The sequence below is a fragment of the Trachypithecus francoisi genome, unplaced genomic scaffold (genome assembly GCF_009764315.1).
Source record: "Trachypithecus francoisi isolate TF-2019V2 unplaced genomic scaffold, Tfra_2.0 Lachesis_group1, whole genome shotgun sequence".
NCBI classification, from domain to species: domain Eukaryota; kingdom Metazoa; phylum Chordata; class Mammalia; order Primates; family Cercopithecidae; genus Trachypithecus; species Trachypithecus francoisi.
This window is the reverse complement of record NW_022681454.1, coordinates 164,888,261-164,913,468: the sequence shown is the minus strand read 5'-3', so window position 1 is coordinate 164,913,468 and position 25,208 is coordinate 164,888,261. Positions and strand designations below refer to the sequence as shown.

General features: G+C 35.1%; 2 long non-coding RNA genes across 2 annotated transcripts in view; one reads left to right on the top strand and one right to left on the bottom strand.

The window, feature by feature from the left end:
* Window positions 1-601: 601 nt before the first annotated feature.
* LOC117084855 lies at window positions 602-20,361 on the bottom strand. Its single transcript, XR_004437713.1, has 4 exons — window positions 20,244-20,361; window positions 13,528-13,534; window positions 2,076-2,088; window positions 602-611 (listed from the first exon to the last, which is right to left on the bottom strand). It is a non-coding gene; the product is annotated as an uncharacterized LOC117084855 (long non-coding RNA).
* LOC117084854 overlaps window positions 20,255-25,208 on the top strand; it is a 20,705-nt gene continuing 15,751 nt past the window's right edge. The window contains exon 1 of the long non-coding RNA XR_004437712.1: window positions 20,255-20,389. This is a non-coding gene — a long non-coding RNA (uncharacterized LOC117084854). The remainder of the gene's footprint in view (window positions 20,390-25,208) is intronic.

Below are 25,208 nucleotides of genomic sequence, written 5' to 3'. Positions count from 1 at the left end.
GTAGCCCTGGTGATCCTGTCCACTGCACCACAGCTGTGGGGTCCGAGCCATGTTATAAAGCACATTTTCCATTTCATGGACCCTTAGGAAAAGTCTCCAAGTTTTGCAAGATGCTGCCCAGTGGGCTGCGTGAGGGAACTTAATTAACATTTCTCACTGTGGCTTAAGCAATATATACATAGCGAACCCAGACACTGGTCACCCTGCTCAGCACCCAAACACCAACCTGACAAGGCTCAAACTTGCCATTGTTTGGCCCTTCTTGTCTTAGTTGCATTCAAGGTGGAGAGGGATGACCTCCAAACAGGAGTTTCAATGCGTGATCTCTGGGCAAGATGGAAGAGCAAATGGTCACCCTGAGTTAGGTCTGCTGAGCTTCTGCTAACAAGTCCTTCAGTGCTCCTCAAATATGACCCATCAGACAAACAAGGAGAGTTTCCCAAGTTTTGCCTCCTGGATTTCCACCAACAATTCCTTCAGGGGATTTTCTCCACACATACAAATATGTACAACAAGGGAAAGATACAAGACCTTCAAATCAAAATTGCAAATTAAAGATTTCTAAGAATATTCTTCTAAGCAGGCATTCTATTCTCTAACTGGGGAGAAATCTGCTCAAACTATGACCCTTCCTACTATTTAGTGACAGCCAACAAAGACTCACGAAGAGCCACAAGACCTTCAAAGAGCCTAACCAATTGAGAGAAAGACATGGTTGTTGTTTGTGTTTGAATATTTACCAGAAGATTTATTCAAATCCCCTCAAACATTTATACACTGCAAAGTAGGTTCAGCACTGTGGGTTGACTGTGCTCCCTTGGCCAAGATGGCACCAGAGGTGCCCTCAGTTCAACCACTTGGGCTCACCTCCAGATCTGTCATACCAGTGAGAGGCTGCCAAACTGAGGGCAAGTGCCCACAAAGGCTATCCCAGATGAGCCCCAAAATCTGTTGCAGCCCAGCAAGTCCTTCTTGCCCCCTGCCCAGGAAAGCTAGTGCTCTGAGAACAGCAGGTATTACAGGCAAAACAAGAACAACAAAAAGAGTTGAATAATCACAGGGCCAGCCAAGTGAAAGGATGGATGTATTTCTCAAATACATCCCCCTAAGAACCCAGAAACTACAGTTTTTTAAGGACAGTTTGGCATGCAGGAGAGTAGGCAAAGGGGAGTGGTGATTGGTTAGGTCAGGAATAAAATCATAGGTAATCGATGTTGTCTTATTGCCCTGAATCAGTTCCTGGATAGGAGTCACAAGATCAGTTGATTAGTTACTTTTCTTTCCTTTTCTTTTTAATGTTTTACAATTGAGACAGGGTTTCACTATTTGGTTCAAGCTGGGGTGCAGTGGCATGATCATAGCTCGCAGTAACCTTGAATACCTGGGCATGGGGATGCTCTGCCAATCAGTTTCCCAAGGTTTTTGGATTACAGATGTGAATCACCACGCTGAGCCTTGAGTTAGTTTCTTGGTATGACTTACCAGCCTGGGTTGCTTCAGGTGGTCCATCAGAATGCCAGGTCTGAGAGATATGCAAAACACCAATCTCAGGTTTTATAATAGTGATGTTATCTATAAGAATATTTTGGGAGGTTACAAATCTTGTCAGTTCTGGCTACACAACTTCTGAACCATAATTCTAACCTTCTGGCTAATTTATTAGTTTTAAAAAGGTGGTTTCAGTTATTGAGTAAGGAGGAGGTTACTTTCAAAAAAGGACTGTTATCATCTTTGTTTTAAAGTTAAACTATAAAGTAGTTTTCTCCCTTAGTTGGAGGAATGAGCAAGAACAGAATGTGCTTCTAACTTCACATTCTGTTGTTAGAAGCAAGATGGAGTTAGCTATGTTAGATTTCTCCCACAGTCATCATTCTTGCAAAGGTCTTTATTAATCATCATTTTTTGGAACTGAGAAAAACAACAAAAATAAATTTAAATAAAAATATAGAAATAAGAAAGGTGAGGTTATTTTTAATCTTTTAAAAATCTAGGAGGGGAACATTAAACATAAAAAGACTATGCTGATAATCAAGTGAAATACAGTTTTGACATACTTTGAAAAAATTTACTATTACATAATTAACATTACTGCCCTCAAACTTACTTTCACCCTTGGTGAATAGAAGCCATTCTCTTTCTTTCACGTATGTGTATTGAGGACCGCGCCGGGGGTGGTGGAGAATGAACACACACAAGAGACAAAGACAAACAGAGAACATGGCGGCCGCGCCTAGAGCCTCCGCCTCACTTTATTTATACTCCATAAACCCCACGTCAGCAAAAATAACACAATGCAAAACAAACTTTCTGCACCCAGGTGTAACCTTCTGCTTAGTTCCTTGTCTCTAAGCTCTTTCTTGTTTGTCTACCTTCTTGGCGCCTACTAGAGTTCATTAAAAGTTCAACTAGAGATACTGTCCTTGACTACTGGAGTTCATTAAAAGTGCAACTAGCTAGAGATACTGTCCTTGAGCCTTATCTATTCTTAGCATATTGTTTTCAATGGCCCCTGCATATGCGTAAATTGAGAGACCAAGAGGTGTCCTAACACCTAAAATTAAACTGCTTATTTTAAAACACATATTCTTAAATGTTTCAGCTAAAATCTTCACAGGACATGAGGGGTAAGAAAATTATTAGAGCATATCAGCAATCAGTTTCCTACCCCTACGAAGGATCATTTTATAATCTAAATGAGGCAAAAATTAAAGAAGCATTCAGACAACTACAGTGGAAGCTGGAACAGAGACGAAAGCCTAAGAAGTGTAAAATATGTTCTCTGCCCCACACTAACTTCATTAACATAGGGGGATTCATATTTATACGTTCCTATTCTAAAGTAGCTAATAAATATCCTAATTCCCTTTAGGTCCTCTGAGGCCAAATATTTGCTTACTTATCTGGTCCAAACATTCACTGGCTCTACTCTGGATTTCATGTCAGTGAGGAAAAGTGGAATGAGGAATTCCGTCAATCTCTGAAGTTTTCGTTGAGAGAATTTACCTCAGCTAAAACGGGTAAGAAGTTCATCGAGCAGAATTCACACTGTGGAAAATAACCCTGTTCCACTTTTGGATGACAATATTTGGAATAAAATATATCAGGAGAACCCGCTCCCGATGTTTAACATGGGTTCTTTTCTATTTCGTTTAAGTGTCTCGGCTGAGCTGAGAAATAAAGGGAAAGAGCATGAGAGAGAGAAATTTAAAGCTGGGTGTCCAGGGGAGACATCACATGTCAGCAGGATCAGTGATGTTCCCCCAGCCGTAAAACCAGCAAGTTTTTATTAGCGATTTTCAAAAGGGAAGGGAGTGCAGGAATAGGGTGTGGGTCACAGAGTTCACGTACTTGGCAAGGTAATAAAACATCACAAAGCAAATGGAGGCAGAGCGAGATCACAGGACCACCGGATGAGGTAAAATTAAAATTGCTTATGAAGTTTCGGGCATGCATTGTCTTTGATAACATCTTATTAGGAAACAAGGTTTGAGAGCAGGTAACCTGTCTGACCACAATTTATTAGGTGGGAATTTTCCCATCCTAGTAAGCCTGGGAGCACTATAGGAGACCGGGGCTTATTTTATCTGGCTTCAACCATAAAAGAGAGGATGCCTTAAAAAGGGGCCGTCTATAGGCCTACCTTCAGGGCGCATTCTCTTTCTCAGGGATGTTCCTTCCTGAGAAAAAGAATTCAGCGATATTTCTCCTATTTGCTTATGAAAGAGGAGGAATATAGCTCTGTTTCCATCTGGCGGCCTGTTCAAAGTTACCGCTCTTGTTCCCTGGACATGGCTGCTATCCTGTTCTTTTTAAAAGATGCCCGAGTTTCATATTCAAACACACATGCTCTACAAACAATTTATGCAGTTGATACAATCACAGGGTCGTGAGGCGACATTCATTCTCCTCAGCTTACAAAGAAGATGACAGTATTAAGAGATTAAAGTAAAGACAGGCATAGGAAATCACAAGGATATTCCTTGGGGAAGTGATAAGTGTCCATGAAATCTTCACAATTTATGTTCAGAGATTACAGTAAAGACAGGTGTAAGAAATTATAAAAGTATTAATTTGGGGACTAATACATGTCCACGAAATCTTCACATTTTATGTTCTTCTGCCGTGGCTTCAGTCGATCCCTCCGTTTGGGGTCCCTGACATCCCACAACAAAAATATTTTCTTGAATAAACGTGAAATTAAATTTTAATGAATTCTACTTTCGACTAGTTTGTTGAGCTTCTGTAAATTATTTTATATCCCTTTTCTCACTTAAGCTATGTTGTTATGTAACTTTACTTTTCTGCTTTCACATCTCACTGCTAACACAGAATTAGCCATCATATTTAATAACAAATTAAAATAACCATATTTAAATACCATAGAATAAAGACTACTTTTATTAGTGATAGCCATAAAGATTTCAAGCTTCTTGTAAAATTATTTTGAAATTATAGTAAAATTATAAATGCAAATGATCAAATAAGCCAATAAAAATATAACCAACAACATCAAATCAGACAAGAAAGGACAAAGAAAGTGGGAGCCGATCAACTGTAAAGTACAAAACAATGCTGTAGATTTCAACCTAAAGATTTCAGTAATCACATAAATATAAATGAACTAAATATCTTTGTCAAAAGAATGTTGGATGAAACAAAAAGGTCAAACCCCATAATCTACTGCTTAAAAGAGGCAAAGGTAAAACTATAGCAGAAAGAAAAAAGGTTGCTATAAATGAGCAAAAAATAAATCATGCAAATACTAGCAAAGAGGAAACTGGTATAGCTATATTCATATTAAACAAATATAACTTATGGATCACTTCCTGATGATAAACTGTTTAGCTCACCAGTGTAACTTCATTTTATTAACAGTAAACATTGAAGCCAGGCAAGGCAGCTTGGCCTGTAATCCCAGCTACATGGGAGGCTCAGGTGGCAGAATCTCTTGAGGCCAGGAGTTCAAGAGCAGCCTCGGAAATACAGCAAGACTTCTTCTCTATAAATAAATAAATAAATATTAATATAATATATACATATTTGAAAAGTAAAACAAACAGCAAAAATTCATAGACTACAATGTGAAAACAAATGCACAATGATGTAAAATATCCTGTTTCTCACTAGTTAAGGTTCATGTCATGGGGAGTAACTTGCTCACACTTCCAGGCTATTTGGTAACCTCTCATGCAACCAGATGAGGGTGTTTCACTCATATTTGAAAGTGGTGGGCATTCTGGCACAAGAGATATGTCAAACAAGAGAGAAAAATAAGGCAAAGTTTGGGAGAAGTCTGAAGGAGCACACAAATTTTGTTTCCAAATGTAAATGCCTAAATATGCTCTTGTACTGAGTATTTTGTAATCCTCATGCCTTTTTCAATAAGTTATCACTAAGTCTGTAGAGAAGAAATTATACACTGCTGTCCATAACTCACAAAACATACAGTAATATATAACGATTTTATTTAGTTTATTTTGTCACTTCAAGCTCTGATGAAGATAGAAGTTCATTGCCCACAGAATCGACAAAGGAAATATGGGATTGGCCACAAAGATGGAATCATGATGGCCTCCCAAATTACATTATGGCAATGTAAATAAACATTATGCAAAACATCTGCTGCCCTTGCACAACAGCTGCTTGATATAATTAAATACGCCGGGTGCTTCAATGAACAAAATAAGCCAAGAACACAGCAACAACAATAAATCCAGTCTTAAGGACACTATGATATACCCACATACTCAGTTTTTTAAATTGTAAGCCATCATTTCTAATTATCAACAATATATTAATATCCCAATCCTCTGTAATTTTGACTTAAATTCTTAAAAATAGTATCACCACAGTTAAAGTTAAGTGCAAAATATAAAAAAGCAAAATATAAAAATACAAAATGGACACTGAAAAAGCAGATCGAATACAACAGCACTTGATCGCATTGGGAAAATGGAACACTCTCCTCTTGCTGCCCATGAGAATTGAGGCATGGTCTCCTAAGTGTGGATGGGTATTGGTGCAACCAGAAGTGCTAGTCAACAATGGTTAGAAGAAAGACAAAAAATTATTAACCACAGGAGGATGCTGAATTCTTTCTTATATTTTCCATTTGAATGTCTAGATTTTAATCCAATTTGAAGGGCTTTTTAAAGGGCAACCAAGATTTGCTGCCGCAAATAAAAAAAAAAAGAAAGAATACAATAGGCAATTCACAAAAAAATCTATTTTCTGATTTTATAAAAAGACGATCTCCACATTTAGTGTATTTTATTCATGTTCAATTAATTTTGAAAACTGCACTGATATTTAGTATGTAATACGTAAAGTATAATTAAAATGCAAATTATAATAAAATTTTTCTTTAAATAGAACTGAATGGGGATTCTGAGAAAAATCTTATACACAAGTTTATTTACCAAATTACTGTGTCTCTTCAATTTTTGCATATAACTTTTGTATAGTTAATATTTGCTGTGCTATGATATCAAGCAGGAATACAGATGGAGTAATTTAAACCTCATTCAGAATTCATGTAAAGATTAGGAAAAGTGTTAATAAACACACCAGAGGGAACAGGGATTTTAAAGCATGCTTTAGATCAAGAGATTTTTCTTGCACTATAAATGTCATTCCAGCAAGCACCATATGGTGTAGATTATAAAACCAGGTAAATAAAAAGATTCATACTGTCAGTCTTTCTATTGTTTAGAGTTATATTAGCATATATTAGCATATCACTGTATATCTATATATGTATATATTAGCATATATGTATAGATTTATAGGTATATAACTATATCTATATGCTAACATAGCCATATAATATAGATCTACAGAAATATATGTGTAAATTTATATGTATATACTGATACCTATAAACATATATACAGATATATGGTAATTTAAAGATATATGTATATCTGCATATCTGTATATACATAGATAGCTTAGCATATACATACAAATCTATATGTAGATATATATATTTATAATCTATACATAAAGATATATAGATACATGTACATACATATATACATATATGATAATATATCACAGATATATGCTAATTTAAAGGGAGGGTTGAATTTAGATAATTATAGATTCTAGATAACATAAAGGTTATTTCTATTTCTTTTCAAAAATTTGTTTTTTAAAAAAAGTTTTACTTTAAGTTCTGCGACACATGCAGAATGTGCAGGTTTGTTACATAGGTGTACATGTGCCATGATGGTTTGTTCCACTTATCAACCAATCATCTAGGTTTTAAGCCCCATGTACATTAGCTATTTGTCCTCATGTTCTGCCTCCCTTTGCCCCCCACTCCCCAACAGGCCCCAGTGTGTGATATTCCCTTCCCTGTGTCTATGTGTTTTCATTGTTTGACTCCCACTTACGAGTGAGAAGATGTGGTATTTGGTTTTCTGTTTCTGTGTTAGTTTGCTGAGAATGATGACTTCTAGCTACATCCATGTCCCTGCAACAGACATGAGCTAATTTTTTTTCTATGGATGCATAGTATTCTATGGTGTATATGTGCAACATTTTCTTTATCCAACCCATCATTGATAAGTATTTGGGTTGGTTCCAAGTTTATACTATGGTAATAGTGCTACAATAAACATAAATAAATCGTTATTGTAAAATAATTTATAATCCTTTGGGTATATACCCAGTAATGGGACGGCTGGGTCAAATGGTGTTTCTGGTTCTAGATCCTTGAGCGATCACCACACGTTGTCTTCCACAATGGTTGAACTAATTTACAATCCCACCAACAGTGTAAAAACATTCCTATATCTCCACATCCTTTCCAGCATCTGCTGTTTTCTGACTTTTTAATAATAGCCATTCTAACTGGCATGAGATGGTATCTCAGTTTTTGTTTTGATCTGCATTTCTCTAATGACCAGTGATGATGAGCTGTTTTTCATATGTTTGTTGGCTTCATAAATGTCTTCTTTTGAGAAGTGTCTGTTCATATCCTTTGCCCACTTTTTGATTTTTTTTTCTTGTAAATTTACTTAAATTCCTTGTAGATTCTGGATATTCTGTAGGTGGGTAGATTGCAAAATTTCTCTCCCATTCTGTAGTTTGCCTGTTTGTGCAGATGCTAGTTTCTTGTTGTGGGAAGTCAGGGACTCTGAATGGTGGGACCAGCTGTAGCCACAGCAAAGAAACATAATTTGTGAAGATTTCATCTTAATATGGACATTTATCCATACTTTTATATGCTTTTATATACAATATACTTTTATAATTTCTTATGCCTGTCTTTAATCTCTTAATCCTGTTATTTCTGTAAGCTGAGGATGTACATCACCTCAGGACCACTGTGATAATTATGTTATCTGTACAAATTGATTGTAAAACATATGTATTTGAACAATATGAAATTAGTGCACTTTGAAAAAGAACAGAATAACAGCGATTTTTATGGAACAAGGGAAGACAACCATAAGGTCTGACTGCCTACGGAGTCAGGCAAAAAGAGTTATATTTTTCTTCTTGCAGAGAACCTATAAATGGACGTGCAAGTAGGAAAGATACTGCTTAATTCTTTTCCTGGCAAGGAATATTAATATTAATACCCTGGGAAAGGAATGCATTCCTGCGGGGAGGTCTATAAATGCTTGCTCTGGGAATGTCTGTCTTGTGCAGTTAAGGACTGAGATACGACCTGGTCTCCTGCAGAACCCTCAGGCTTACTAGGGTTAGGAAAACTCTGCCCTGGTAAATTTGTGGTCAGACAGGTTCTCTGCTCGAGAACCCTGTTTTCTGTTGTTTAAGATGTTTATCAGGACAATAGGTGCATCGCTGAACATAGACCCTTATCAGTGGTTCTGCTTTTGCTCTTTGTCCTGTGATCTTTGTTGGACCCTTATTAGTGGTTCTGCTTTTGCCCTTTGTCCTGTTCCCTCAAAAGCATGTGATCTTTGTTGGACCCTTGTCAGTGGTTCTGCTTTTTGCTCTTTGAAGTATGTGATCTTTGTACCTACTCTCAGTTCTTCCCCCCATCCCTTTTTGAAACCCTTAATAAAAATTTGCTGGTCTGAGACTCAGGGGGTCATCATGGTCCTACAGATATGTGTTGTCACTTCTGGCAGTCCGGCTGTAAAATTCCTCTCTTTATACTGTCTCTCTTTATTTCTCAGCCAGCCAAAACTTATGGAAAATAGAAAGAGTCTACATTGAAATATTGGGGGCAGTTTCCCCCAATAGTTTCTTTTGCCATGCAGAAGCTTTTTAGTTTAATTGGATCCCATTTGTCAGTTGTGGCTGTTCTATTCTATTTTTAATATTTCTTAGCTCAAGTCAATAAATAAGAATGTTTTTTTCAGGGAAAACTATTATTTTTAATGTGAACATATTTTTTAAAGAAATTGTTTACTCAAGTAAAAGGATTCTTAAATTTGTTTTTTGGAAATTCTAACTTACTATTACAACCTGTAGATTACCTAAGTGAAATACCTCTTTTCATTTAAAATTAAGATAAAACAATATGTAGAGTATGTCTGCCTCTGTATTTCTATCTGAGCATGTAAAAATAAAGATTCCATCAGTGTGGAGTTTGTTTAGAATAATGACAATGTGATTTTACAATTCTACTTTAAATGTGTTAGAACACAAAAATGTCATTTTATTTAATTGCATAAATCCTTGTAGCTATGAAATACACATCTTCATTTATAGTCTAAAATTTATAGTGGACTCTGGAAATTTATATGACTTCCAAAGTATCTATTGATCTCTAGTCACACCACCTCACCAAAAAACAAAAAGAACAACCACAACAACTTATTATCTTATAAAGTAATGGAGTTTTCAAACAAAAAAATACAATTTTGGTTAATTTTTATGAAATTGTCACAATTCTTTTTATTCATTAACCCAAAGAACATACATTTCTTCAGAATGAGAATAAAATGTCAAGTAATTTCAGAGCCCCAGATTCAGTAAAGGGCCCAAGTTTAATGATGAATGTTGAATAAAATTCAATATAATCAGCTCACATTTAACAAATTTAATAGGATGGAAAAATAATAAATGAAATATTCGTTTTGATTTCACTTAAATTAACTTTTTGAAAGTAATATTACTTACTAAAGCAACTAATAGAAATTATGCAATGGCAAGCATTTATTTGTGCTTTGTATGGTCTGGGCTCTTAGAAGTTTATCTCAATTCAACTTTATAATATTTCTATGGGGTAAAATGATACAATTCTAGTGTTAACTCGATTAGGTTTGGGGATACCCAGAGAGCTGATGAAACACTGTTTCTGGGTATGTCTCTGAGTGTGTTTCTGGAAGAGACTAGCTAGCATTCGAATCAGGAGACTAAGTGAAGAAGATTTGTCCTCGCCAATGTGGGCGAGCATCCTCTAATCCATTGAGGACCAGAATAGAACAAAAGGACAAATTGTCTCTCTGTTCTTATGCCGAGACATTCATCTCAGGTCCTTAGTACTGCTGGTTCTGTGACCTTTGGATTCAGGCTGAATCATACCAGTGGCTTCCCTGCTTCTCCAGCTTGCAGAGGGCAGATTCTGGGGCATCGTGGCCTCCATAATCACCTGATCCAATAGTGCAGTGGCTCATGCCTGTAATCTCAACACTTTGGGAGGCCGAGAAGGGTGGATTACCTGAGGTCAGCAGTTCGAGGCCAGCCTGGCCAACATGGTGAAACCCTGTCTCTAATAAAAGTACAAAAATTAGCCAGGGTGTCATGGTGGGCGCCTGTAATCCCAGCTACTAGGGAGGTGGAAGCCGGAGAATCACTTGAGCCTCGGAGGTGGAGGTTTCAGTGAGCCAAGATTGTGCCACTGCACTCCAGGCTGGGCAACAGAGTGATACTATATCTCAAAAAAAAAGAAAAGAAAAGCATCCTTAACTATAATTGAAAGACCTCAATTCTGCATTCCTATCTGCCTCTAAGCTTCAAGGTGAAGACAAATAATTTATATTCCCCAAACCATTTTTCTCTTATTTGTACCTAAAGTGTATCATCAATGTCAAAAGAAGGAGAAGGAGAAGAAGAGAAAAATATGTGTCATTCAAATTGGGATTACTGATTGTTTACAAAGTTGTAGCAGGATGCAGGGAAACCACACAGTTTGGGGCAATATCCTGAGCCTAATAAAAAATGAGGAGGAGCAGTGTCTCTCCCAGGCCTAAAGGAAGGAATGAAGGGACCACCACCCTGAACTCTTAAAGGGGGGAGAGAGAGAGAGAGAGAGACTGAGAAAGAGAGAAAGAGCAAGTGAGAGGGTTGCCTGTGACCTGTTCAGAGGTTGAATCATCCACCCTGCAAAAGAATACATTCTTCAATCTCACTCTGATCCTTTCCTCTGATCACCTTCTCATTGGTGATTACCTTTGAATATGGTGTCCAGTTAATATGGTCCACAAGGACCCTGAAGCAGCACTCATCAGGAGGGAGGTGGATGGGAGGTAAATCAAATGGGTCAAAGGAAGCTCTACCACATCAAAGGTTTTGTCATGGATGATACCATACCATAGATGATACTCTTTATTTTCCTTATTTCTACTCTACTCTTAAATCGACTATTTAATGCTATTTTAGTTCCACAACAAACATATATAATATATGAATTAATCCAACATTACCTTATAATCCTAAACATGTGGACTTGAATTTCCCTTACAAGAACAGGAACCCACATTTATAGGTTTTAATGTCTCATTTTAAGTATTATTGTGAATAAGATAATAGTAATTAAAAAATATTTAAGTGGAACATTAAAGCTATTACAGTTTCACAGTAAACAATTGATTCAAGGAAGAAAGAAACATTTTGTATTGACAAAGAATGAATCTAAGAGTCCTGTATAATTGTAATCAAGTAGAATTAAATTTTCCATTAACACAGTAAGAACCTAAATGTGTTGTTGTTTTCTTAATTTTAAATATTATTATGGATATAAACTAAAATATTTAAATACACCATGAGGGAAACTCTACATTAATTTAGTTAGTGTTTACTTAAAAACATAATTATGACTTGTAGCACTGCCATAAGTGCTTTATAGGTATCATCTCATTAAATTCCCATGATGGCCCTATGAAATGTCATTTATTATGAATATCATTGCCTATGTACAAAGTCATAGAGACACATGGAAGCCCCATCTGTCTGTTCATTTTTCTCAATTGCTTGAGAACTCCATCAGAGAAGGGGTACATGCATGGGATTCTACAGCCATCATTGCTGATCTAAATCCCACATGACATTGACTGACTGAGGATATAGCAATAAACAAAACAAAGTGGCTACTCTCATGGAGCTGCCAGTATCAGGGAAATATAAGCAACCCAGATAAAAACAATAATAAAGGTAAAACATAGTGTCAGATACACTGAACCTGATACCTGTCATAAGCATGAAATTCCACACATCTAAAGCATAATAGACAAATACAAATACCTTCTTATTTGTATTCTTTTAAAATCCTATTTCAAAATAATCAATATGTATTCATCCTTAAAAAATCAACTTGTGACACTTTGTCACTTATGGCTTCATGATTTTTCTTTCTACGGACCCCTGACATGAACACAGCATATATCTGTGTGCAGCCCCATCAAATTTGATATTCTTGGTAAAGTATATATTGATAACTTTGACTTGACATTGAGATCATTGATTCCCGTACTGTGCATACTGGGTCAGTGACTGGCACACAGCTTGTGTTCAACTCTTCTTCTAAATCAGAAAGAATACTACTACTAACAATTACTAGTATTAAACTGAGTGCCAGACATTTGTTTGTACCAGTGATCCAGTGACAAGAGTCATCATCTTACTGGAGCTGCAGTTTGGAAATACAACCCTCTAGGCCAAATCTGGCTGACTGACTCTATGTGAATTTTGGGATTACAGTTTTACTGAAACACAGCCTCAGACACTGGCTCTTTTCACACTGCAATGAAGTTGAGTAGATGCCACAGACACCATGTAGCCCACAAAGTCAAACATATTGACTATCTGCTTTTTATTACAGAATAAGTTTGCTGAATCCTTGCTCTAGAGTAAAACAGAGGAAATTATTTTATTTATTTACTTCACTTTGTAATTGCATCAGTGGACCTGTTACAGAATTTTGCCATTACAAGGCCAATTATACAAAACTGCAAGACCTTTGCTTGAACAATGTTGTATCCAGATTATTGACCTTTTTATCTACTATATATTATAATTTCGGTAATAAATTTTTCAAAAAATAAAACTGAATTACATTTCAATGTCATTACACTTATGAGACATTAGAGGAGGTTAACAAACTCATTATTTTTTCCAGTATTTCAGTATAATGAAATAGTATTTACGCCAGTATTTTATTTTCACTCTAAATTAGCTATCCCATGGGAACTACAAAAAGAACAGAAAAAAAAAACATTGTTTGAGAACTCTTTGAAAATCAATGCATATTTTGCACTCTAATCTGTAAATTCAACAATGGTAACAAGTACTTGACTAGTGTTATCAAAAAAACCTCATATGCACATAAACACTCACTTGTAAGTTGCAAATACATTTGCAATGACTGAAAATTAAATGAAGTACAATTGTATGATCAATTTATCAGCTAATAGACATTTTACAGTTATAGATATAATTTCATAAATACATATTAAAATCATTTATACATATGTGTATTGTTTGTGTATTGTGTGTGTGTGTGTGTGTTAGACGTAATGCAGGATTGCTTGGAAGACTATAGCATTTTATTAAATTAAGACATACTTCAAAGAAAATAATGCAGGAAAGAATAGAAAAGCAATATTTGAATTGGTAATTTTATTTTCATGTATTATAGAATGACATGAGTTATATAATTGAAATTATGCTCATATAACATGGCATATGGAAACTGCATATTATATATTTTTCATATTTTTCTTTTTAAATTGTTTATTTGCCCTTTTGATACATAACTATGAACACACACACACACACACACACACACACATCTTTACTGTCTTTTCCCTATATATTAGCAGGCTCCTCCCTTCCCCTAACCTTCATCCAGATCAGCCCTCTTTCTTCCTTTTTTTTTTTAGCTTAATAACAATTGCTGAAATAGGGTTTTTTTCCACCCTTATTGAGGTATGATTTTTTAAAAATTTCAACTTTTATTTTAGATCCAGAGGGTACATATGCATATTTGTCACACGGAAATATCATGTGATACTGTGGTTTGAAATACAGATCTCATCACCCAAATAGTGAGCACAGCACCCTATAGGTAGACTTTATGCTCCTGCTTCCCTCCACCCTCTAATAGGCCTAATGTCCAGAATTTATAGGAAACTTAACAAATCAAGAAGCAAAAACAGAAATAACTCCATTAAAAATGGGCAAAGTACTTGAACAGACACTTCTTGAAACAAAATATACGAGTAACCAACAAACATGTGAAAAAATGCTCAGTGTCACTAATCTTCAGAGAAATACAAACCAAAACCACAGTGAGATACCATCTCACACCAGTCATAAAGGATATTATTAAAATGCAGAAAAAACAATAGATGCTGGGGAGGCTGTAGACGAAAAGGAAGCACTTATATATTGTTGGTGGGAATGTAAATTAATCCAGCTACTGTGGAAAGCAGTCTGGAGATTTCTCAAAGAATTTAAAACTGAGCCACCATTCAGCCCAGCAATCCCGTTACTTGGTATATACACAAAAGAAAATAAATCATTCGGCCGGGCGCGGTGGCTCAAGCCTGTAATCCCAGCACTTTGGGAGGCCGAGATGGGCGGATCATGAGGTCAGCAGATCGAGACCATCCTGGCTAACACGGTGAAACCCCGTCTCTGCTAAAAATACAAAAAGCTAGCCGGGCGAGGTGGCGGGCGCCTGTAGTCCCAGCTGCTCCGGAGGCTGAGGCAGGAGAATGGTGTAAACCTGGGAGGCGGAGCTTGTAGTGAGCTGAGATCCGGCCACTGCACTCCAGCCTGGGCGACAGAGCCAGACTCCGTCTCAAAAAAAAAAAAAAAAAAGAAAAGAAATCATTCTACTTAAAAGCCTCATGCACTTGCAAATTCATCACTGCACTATTCATAATAGCAAAGACATGGAATTAACACAGTTGCCCATGGAATACTACACAGCCATCAAAAGAATGAAATTATGTCATTGAGGCAACATGAATGGAGCTGGAGGCCATAATTCTAATCAAAGTAATGCAGGAACAGAAAACCAAATACTGCATGTTCTTACTTAAAAGTGAAAGCTGAACATTGAACACACATGGACATAAACATGGGAGCAATAGACATTGTGGTCAAATGACACTTAAAAACTCATTAGTTTCAATGTGGAATTTAAACCCATATCAATGAACTTATTACCCTGTTACACTAAAATCCACTCATCTTCCTTATTTGTGAACGGATATTTTATCCTGTATGATTTTCTAGTAGTTCACTGATCATTTGGAAAATATTGTTTTGATGTGTAATTCACATCTTCCAAATGTTGACAGATTTCATTATCCAAAATTAAGAAACAAAATTGTATTTTTAAATATCACCACTCTTTTTATCAGAAAAGTATTAGGTACTAGTGAGCTGTCAAATTTGCAATGGCAGACACACATTTTAATAATAGGGTTTTCTTTACAAGCTCAAATTCTATCAGTGGCAACAAATACTGTTAGTTGCTTACCTTGACAGGACAGACTCATTTTCCTCATTTTCAATAAGATGTCTGCCAATAATACTGAAATCAGAAAAATTATGGTTTGTCACTTTTTTCAAGGTAAATTAAATTGTGTTCTATAAAAATACCAAACACTTAGTGGTTTTCCTCACAACTCACATGATTGCACAGGTGCTTTTCTTGAAATATGCATTGTAAACCATTATGCTAAAGTATGTATGCATAGTCTTTTTCATCAAACAGAATGTCAAAAGGACATGAACTTAAGGTCAAAATTAATGAAGTATAATTTGAATTCCTTCATCATGGACATTCTTCAGTGAAATGACATTATTTTTACTATAAGTAGACGGCAGTCAGTAATAGAGTGACTAATAGTTCAGCTGGTGCCACTGCTGATTCATGCTATGAAGCTATTACTTTTGCCCCATCCAAACAAATGTCAGTGCAATGAAAAAAGACAAATATCTTAGTTTTCAAAAAATCAGGGTGGTAAAAGCATCTTCATTTTATCATGAAAATAATTTTGAACTCATGGACTTGTTGGACCTCGGGACCCCCATTGGTTCACAGACCATATGTTGGGTACAAAAGGACAACTTGCCTGAAAGGATTTAAAATGCTAAATGTATTCTATGCAGATCTAATAAATATTATATTGCATTTATAATGTGTATTATTTTGCTTCTTTGAAAAATAAAATGCAGTTACATTTAAAAGTGAAACTGAATGTAAAGGATCTATTTATATTATTCTCTTCTAACTAACAAATATAAAAATTAAAATATCATATAGCAACCCTCAGCATTCATTTTAAATGTCAAAATTGTTCATCTTATTTAAAAAGTCAAGAACTAGGAAATTTGCTGCTTGCAATGATACTTTCAACTTGCTTCTCAAAACGGGTTCCATAGACCAAAACCTTTGCATCACCTCAGATAGAAATTAAGTATGTCAGGCTCTACTTCAGACCTATCAATTAGACTCCACATTTCACCAGGTGCTCCCCAGGTGATTCATCTGCACATTTAAGTTTGAAAAACCATGTGCTAAGCTACTTTGTGATAGAGGGAACAATCTTTTTAAATCCTCTCTGATTTCTTCATTCATCCATTCATTTAGTAATCTATTCTATGAATTACTACAGTGAGTCTACCTTGTGGCAGGCACTCTGATTGGCATTAAGTATGTCAATGAAAAAGATTTAGCCCTTATTTTTAAGAGGAGACAGCAAGCAAGCGTTTTCACTAAATAGTACAAAATGGTGTTTTCCTTTTTTATAAGATATAGGGGAAAGCAGAGAATCTTCTCCAGTAATCTCTGCAAAGAAAGATATGCACTGAGTTTATTACTCATGCCGATAATAATCCAACTACATTCTTTCCAGGGTACGACATTTAAAAAAAAACAGATAAAGTGTGATTGGACATAAGTGAAAGTAAAATAACAATAGTTAGCTAAATACTGTCATGTAACCCTGTTAAATAACAATTTTCACTGCCACCTACTCTTCAGAAGAATTGAGCAGTGTATTATTGGAATCACAACTCAGTTTTATAGAATTTAAGACAGGGCTTTTCTTTGCAGGCTTTTGGGAAAATCATTATTGTTTTCTTTGTAGCTTTTTCTCAGGAATATTGCAAGTTGTAAAAGACAACCAGGAATCAAGTAGGAAATGATAGGGTCAGACAATAAATACTGAATTCATGAACATTTCTTCTTGTGACAATAGTTGTCATTTGACAGAAGCAACCTTTTGAAGGGAGAAAACCCGTCAATCTGCTATGTAGTTGCTGAGATTTCCAAATAGGTTGATGTGATATCACTCTGAGTCATTCTTCTAAACCTCAGGGAATGCTGGAAAATTCGCCATTTACAACCCAAAGTACTTAAGATGGAAGGCTAAGTAATATTATTACCTCCACAACTGCTGGAAAGCTAGCAAGTGACCTTTATCTCCACATTGTTTACATGGATATTTTTACAGAATGAATTGCCTGGGTGTGAAGTGTTGGCTCTAATAGCAAAGAAAAAACACCTTTTCTTATCCTTTGCTCTCTCTCCTGCCCCCGCCCTTTTCACACGAAAAACTAAACTAATAACTTTCTTAGTGCATAATCCATCCCTGCCAAGAAAAGTAGCCGAATATGTAGTTGCTATCTCTAGACTTGGGCCCCCTAACCAAAGGAAAAATTCACATACTGGACACGAGGAAGGCCTGAGTTCTGGGTTGGTGTGACAGAGGTATCTTTCCAATCTTTGATTCCTATATTGACTAAAAATAAATTGACCCAATCGTATCTTAGTTCAAGAAGATTGGGGTATGACATACCAAAAAACCTTTAAAACTAGGGTTAGAAGTAAAAGTAAAAACCGGGCCAGATAAAGCAAATTTTGACAGTGAAACTGAAACAGAATTATTGAATCTCTAGTTTCCTCCCCTGCTTGATATTTGCTTCCTAATTATTTTTAAAAATTAAATATATTTAATTGAAAAAATTAAAGAAATTGAGCACTTGCAGCTGCCCTTTGGTTACTGTGTTGCTAGTACAAGTTAGAGATATTGCTGCATGTTTGAGTGTGTGTGTATGAATAAATCTCAACAATCTTCTGTCCTGTGTTCTTTTCAAACTGAAAGCTCTAAACTAAAATAAAAGTAAACAAGAATAGCCAATTAAGTCTGTCCTATACAAAAGTGTATGGGTGGGGGGTGTGTTTTCCAATACAACTACCACAACTTTGATGCCTTCCCTTTAGTGTGCAGTCAACACCTTAATAGAAGAATGGAGGGTAAAGGCCTGGCAGTTATTTTCTTTGATAACAAATCCACAATCACTTTAATAGTATTTTTTTTTTAATTTAATGTGGCCTGTACCTTAAGCAGTAATTTAACCAAACTCTGTCCAAGCATTTTCTGCAGGTAACCAGCTGTCCTGTGCCTGCAACAGTGGTTCCCAAATGTAGTGGGTCCTTAGAGAGTGATCTAGTCAGCTTAAGCTGAAGCATTCTGAAGTCCCATCTATTTAGTTCAAAAATTTAAGAGATTTGATTCTCTGAGTCTGGGATGGTGGCCCAGGAATACTCATTTTAAAAAAGCATCCAAGATGATGATGTCATAAGCGATCCAGGGGAAAATTTATTGGAACACCATATTTCAGATTCATCTTTATCAAAATAAAAAGAGAAGCTGAGGTTTGAGCTATACTGTGTGGAGAATCTGCATCCTTGAGAAGCTGATTTGCAATGTGCTGGCTAGTAACAGAGAAAATAATTATAGCTTTTCACTCTTAAAAGTAATTTCCCGCTCTTTAACATATGGATCCAATATGCCATTAAACAACTTGCTAGCTTGGGGCAATTCCATATGTTTAGAAGAAACATCCTTAGTACCAGCCTGTAGTGGTACATCAGTGCAATATGTATCAGTGGTATCTTTAGGTTATACCAAGCTGCAGAGAGCAGGCTGCCAGCAAATGTGTTACTTTCTAGTGATGGATGTTTTCTTCTTTAATCCTGAGGTAGTTTAGGTCTTTGGAAATATGCATAAGATGTTAAGACTCTTTTCCTCTTAGGGAACTCTCTCTCTCTCTCTCTCTCTCCGTGTGTGGTGTGTGTGTGTGTGTGTGTGTGTGTGTGTGTATGTAAACTATGCAGCATAAGTAATTCAGATCTAGTGTTGCTTGTAAAAAATCCTTTTGTAAAATAATTTTTCCTTCTTAATTCTATTATTAACTGAATCATTTTTCTGTTCAAATAGTTTTCCTCTTCTCTTTATAACAGCAGGAGACTTTTCAAATGTCACAAGGTGCCTGGTTTCCTAAGGCCTTTCTCCCCTCCCTTTTTTAACAGAACTTTTGTTGCTTCTAAAGTCCAAATCATCATCATCAAAAAAAAAGAAAAGATGATAACCATGCCACAGAAAAATCCACCAATTGGCCAACAAGACAATGAATGACTGTACCTTCAAAATGCCTTCAAACATTTGGAGAGAGGAATGGTAGTCAAATACTTGTTGAAATTATGCTTAGTAAATTAGAATGCTTATTAAATAAGTCTACAAATTAAATGTGAACTCAGCCAATTTTGGTAGTAGAGACATGCTGAAATTTTGGCTACGAGATGTTTCAGGTTGTCATGCTCTGCTAAGTTGCAACAGTAAGTATGAAAAATGCCCTTAGCTGACCCTGAGGAGTTCACAGGTGGAGATAATGATAAGCCACATGAAGGACTCAGTGTGAACAAAGCTCATAGGAAAAACTTCTTAGGGTTCAGATTAGCTGTAATTCTTACTTGCAATCTAAGACCAGTGTCCATTTACATAATCAGAACAGAAATTAACTGGCACAATATTTAATGTCATTATAAGAAGAAGGCACATTCTTCTAGATTGATCAGGTGAAGCGTATTTTTGTTGTTGTCATTGTTACTAAACTACTGAGGAAATCACAATGCTTAATGAGAAGCTGTCATGCATATTTCATTTCTGAAAGATGTCAGTAACATATATAAGACAAGGTCAAACATAGATCCTATTAAAGAGCAGCCTTAAGGAAACCTGCGGTTAAGCTGCCTATTGTTAGGCGTTTTATTGGGTTTAGTAGAGCTGGATTATTTTCATTAATGTGGGTTGAGGTTGAAAATCGAGGTTGCCCTGTTAGTGTAAGAATAATAGTCTGAGTGCTATAGGCGCTTGTTAGGGAAGTTCATTTGTTGGGCATCCATGCCCACCTAATCATTTAGACAAACATGTTTTCTGTGTTGCTCCTTTTCCAGTGATTTGTGAAAGCTATAGCTTTTCTTTACATTAGAGTATTGACATGTAAGATGTCTTTTAGGCTATCTGGTAGGACAAAAATATATAGATCAGGCTGGCAGAAAACTTGCTTTTAAGTTGTTACAACTGATTTTGATTATATATAGCTATTGATCGTAATACATTTCATTTCTCCTTATTTTGCCCTCTCTGTTCTTATAACTCAGTGACAGATTTGAAGGGATGGATTGCTTATGAATAGAAGTAAATTATGTCTTTTCCATTATCTGTGTCCATTTAATTACTGATATTTTTATTTAGGAAATCACCTTAAGTTTCTGGAAAAACATTTCTGCTTTTCAGAAAATAACAGCATAATAACAAGTTATCAACATACCCTGACATTAAGGATTTTAATCAAGAAGAGAAGAGAACAAACCATATTAAGGGAATAGCAGATGTGCATGCGTGTGTGTGTGTGTGTGTGTGTGCATGCACACTTATATTTCAAACACCTCTTCCCTTTTTTGTTCCTTCTATACGACTTGGAAACTTAAGGGTAGTTTTCTAAGCAGCTATTTTAAAATATCAGATCGAGTAAGAAGTAAGTCAGAGGGAGGGTAACATATAGTATGGCTCTCGTGCATTTTTATTATCTGAACTTGTAGCCACAAAATGAATTCTAATCTGCTCCACTAGCCCAGATATCTGAGTCACATTTCAAAGAAGGGCTAAGGCATAAAGATTCCGATTAGACATTGATAGGTTATAATACCTTAATTTGGGTCTACTATTTAATTGAAGAACTAAGAGTCAGTAGATATGTAATCTATGGATACTCATCATTAGTTTAGTAGACATATTATTTCATATCTATAGAAATAAATTCTAATACTGTTTTGTTGATTTATTTTCCCTATAGAATCATTTTCATACATTTGTAAGATAATGTTTTGAAGGGTTGTTTTTCTCTCAGAGGAATCATTTATATTTCTAATAAGATTGCTGACAATTCTTTGTTTTTGTATGACATACAAAACATTTCACAAATTATATTATGCAAAAGTTTAAATTATGCATTCTACTATTGGAGAAACCCTCTATGAGGAAGGCAAGTCAAATGTATCATCAACATATGTTAGCTTTAATCTTTGCAACAAATTAACTCTCCATTATTGTCTAAACAATAACAACATCCTTCTAAAATAAGATAACTCTATAATTAAGATTCAATTCGAGATGATTACATGTAAAATTATAATGCATGTTTCTTCAAATCACAGAAATATATATGCAACCAGATTTTTAAATTATGAAGTGTACAATTGATGTGCAATAGAGGTTAAGATGTTATTAATGCCTTTAACATGTGCAATTAGTTTTGGAAACAATAGAAGAAGGACCCAAATGAATGCTTAGGCTACAAAACTCCTAAGAGGCTAGTGTTTGTAGGTTCTAATATATTGAAGGAGTTCATCATCACATATTAAATGTGTGGAAATACGAGTAACCTGTGCATTATAAATTAGTTCACATGAAACAAATTCCCATTGATTTGTTTCATGAGCCAATAATATGTGCTTTCATTAATATAAAACCTAATTGATGTCCTCTACTGTTACACACACTTCCATGTGATGGTCAGGGATGCATAGTCACTTTAACTGCTGTAACTTTAGCACTATCTGATTCATAAATTACCATGGTTGGTAAATTCAGGGCAGGCATTTATGAATTTCAATTTTATGAGAATTACTACCACTGATACATAAAGGGACTCCAATTTCCCTTTAGTACTTTTGATTTGGATGCCAAGACTGTTGGAAATAAACATATCCAATGATATTTTCTTATTATCCTCAAGACATCTTTTTATTACTCCTATTCCTTAACCTATATAGGTTTTGATAAAGTGAAGTGTAACAGCCACCCCAGTGTCCTACAATACAGTTGAGTTAGGACAGGTTCTTAGTGGCAATTTACTAGTCGCAGTGCTAGGTCATTTCATATCATTAGCTTTCTAATAAAAATACTCTTTAGTTGAGAAGTAGGTCAGGGGAAGGCTAATAAAAGAGCAGGAGAAAGAAGAGATAAAAACATGAAAGCATCTGGGGATATACTAAAATCAATTGAATTGTACACTTTAAGTGGAAGAATTGTACAGTTTGGGAACTATGTCTCAATAAAGCTGTTTTTAAAAAAGCATAGAAAGGGCAGGAAAGTGCCCAGTGGGCAGGAGGGGTGGAAGATTTTTGAAAAAGCCACAATAATTTCAGTAAATGGTTAGCGTGAACACCTCAGACTCAATTTATGTTGTTTCCATTCCAGTTTTTAACCATGTGCATTACAAGAAAAATAATCAACTTTTAAACGATGTATCAGTGGTCTATTCACTTCCTTAGTTTTCATTTTCGAGTTCTTCGTGTTGAGTATATAATAAAATAGCAAAAATTAATTGCTATAACTATATATTTTGGGTCTCTATCAGACAAATTATAGAGCTAAGAAGATAATAAAGATTTTTTCTTTTCCATCTTTTCCAGTTGAACAGTCCCTTTAATTTACTATTATATTCTTCTATTATAATTGTCCTTTTTTTAACCCAAACATTTCCAAAGTATTTTAAAAGATCTGTCCTTTTGTTAATGTACCCATTATTTTTAGGTAAATAGAAATTAAATAATGATATGTGATTAAAGAATAGTTAAGAAATACAAAATGTGAATTAATTAAAATTATTTAAAAATTTTACTCTAAGGAATAAAATGTGACATTAAAATGTGTTAGTTTAACTTTAAATTCAAGGTTTGCCCTTGCTCAGCATTTTTTACTATTTTTTTTGCTACTCTACAGCAATTTTAACTGATACCTTTGTGAACAATAACCTTTAGAAATTAATATACTGAAAGTTAAGATGAGTGTCAATGACAAATAGAAAAAAGCCTGAATCTGGACTAAATTTTACATCTTCTAATTATTAGTAATCATATAAGCCCCTAGTGTGGCTACAGTTTAGAGAATCACTACAGATGGTCTGCATAGGTCTTGTATTTTTACACAATGGATTAGAGCAAAAAAGATCCTTGGAAATTCTAAAGTAACTGAAGAGGAGTACAAAGGATCTCAAAACTTTTAGATAATAGCCTTGGTTTGGTGTGTACATACTTCAGATGCTGGAAGAAGTTAAAATTCAGGCTTAAAACTTCATGTGAACTTTGCAGGTATTTGAAAATGCTAAGACATTTCATTATGTATAAACCCAGTCTAGAGTTCAGAGAGTCCATCAACACTTACTGAACCCTGCATCTTTTCTTCAGAAATAATGGATTTCATAAAGTATGTTCGTTTAATTCCTTAACAAAGTTCAACATAGTCTTTGCAAATACAAAACCAGTGGTTAACTATTTAATGCTCAAATGAATTACAAGATATAATTTGCCTTACTAGACATCAGATATATATCACTAGATATATATCATAGAGAATTATGGTCACTGGGAATAATGTCTCATGATGGCATTTAAGCCATGCCAGGTTTTAACCCATTATCAGGAAATTAGCCTGAATTATTATACAAAGGGGCTATTGTGGGTACCGTAAGGTAGAATATATACTAATGGAGGCAAGAATTCCAATATGTGGTTGGATTGAATGCTTTTAAACACTTAATTTTATGACTTAATTTTCTCTGTTACATCATCAACTTCTATATTAACAGATAATTTACAGAGGTAATCATTTGTTGATAAGATCGTTGAGTGAAAGTAAGTAGACATGTCTTAATGCATATTCATTAACAGTCAACTAAAAATGAATCAGCATGAGTGTCCACACTGATATAGTTAAAATTCTCTGGATCTATATAAAATAAAATTTTAAAGTAATTTTATTTAAAAAAGGAATATGTGGAAGTGGCTATTTCAGAAGTGGCTTATAATCTTAGAGATTTTTATAATAATTATATATTTAATGAAAACATGGTACAATCATGACTGTAGTGGACACAGCATGTGTTTAATCATTGACATTATAATGCCACTTGAAGTAAAATCAAAGTAAATAGTTGGCAGTGAAGTATCAGAATAAACTGTCTAACCACCACACAATTTTATAAGCAACTGTTTTGTAATTTAACCCTTTTTCGTTACTGCAGTCAAAAGCAACTGTACAATCAAGCATTTTGAAAGAAAAATCATATTTCACAAAATAGTAAAATTTAAAAACCTACCTGTTGCTTGCCAGTACATATTACAAATGTCAATCACATTTTGTATACTACACAGTGACTGCAGTACAGAACACTAAGACGGGTGTTGTAAAACACTTCAGCATTTTAAAAATGTTTTTGTTTGTGGGCCTGGGGTGTGTGTGTGTGTGTGTGTGTGTGTGTGTCTATAGAAAATGTCTTTTTTTTCCCCCTCGGGTTTTGTTATTACCAAAAATAGAATTTCACAAAATGATTAAACTAAATTAGCTTATATTGTCTTAGCAAATAAGACAAAAGAAGTGAGTCTGTAATAGACCTAAAAAGATTAACTAAACTTTCAAGTGAAGAGAATTTTTATAATTGCATAAAAATGACATTCTGCCCTCCTATCATTATTCTCAAGTTATAATTACATCCTTCCCATAACAAATGCATAATATTTAACTATACAAGCACACGCACAATTTTTTTAAAATATGTAAAAGTGAGTAGCACTCTTATATGCAGAAGCAACAGGTCATACTTAGGGATTTTGGGATTCAGTCCCAGACCGCCACAAT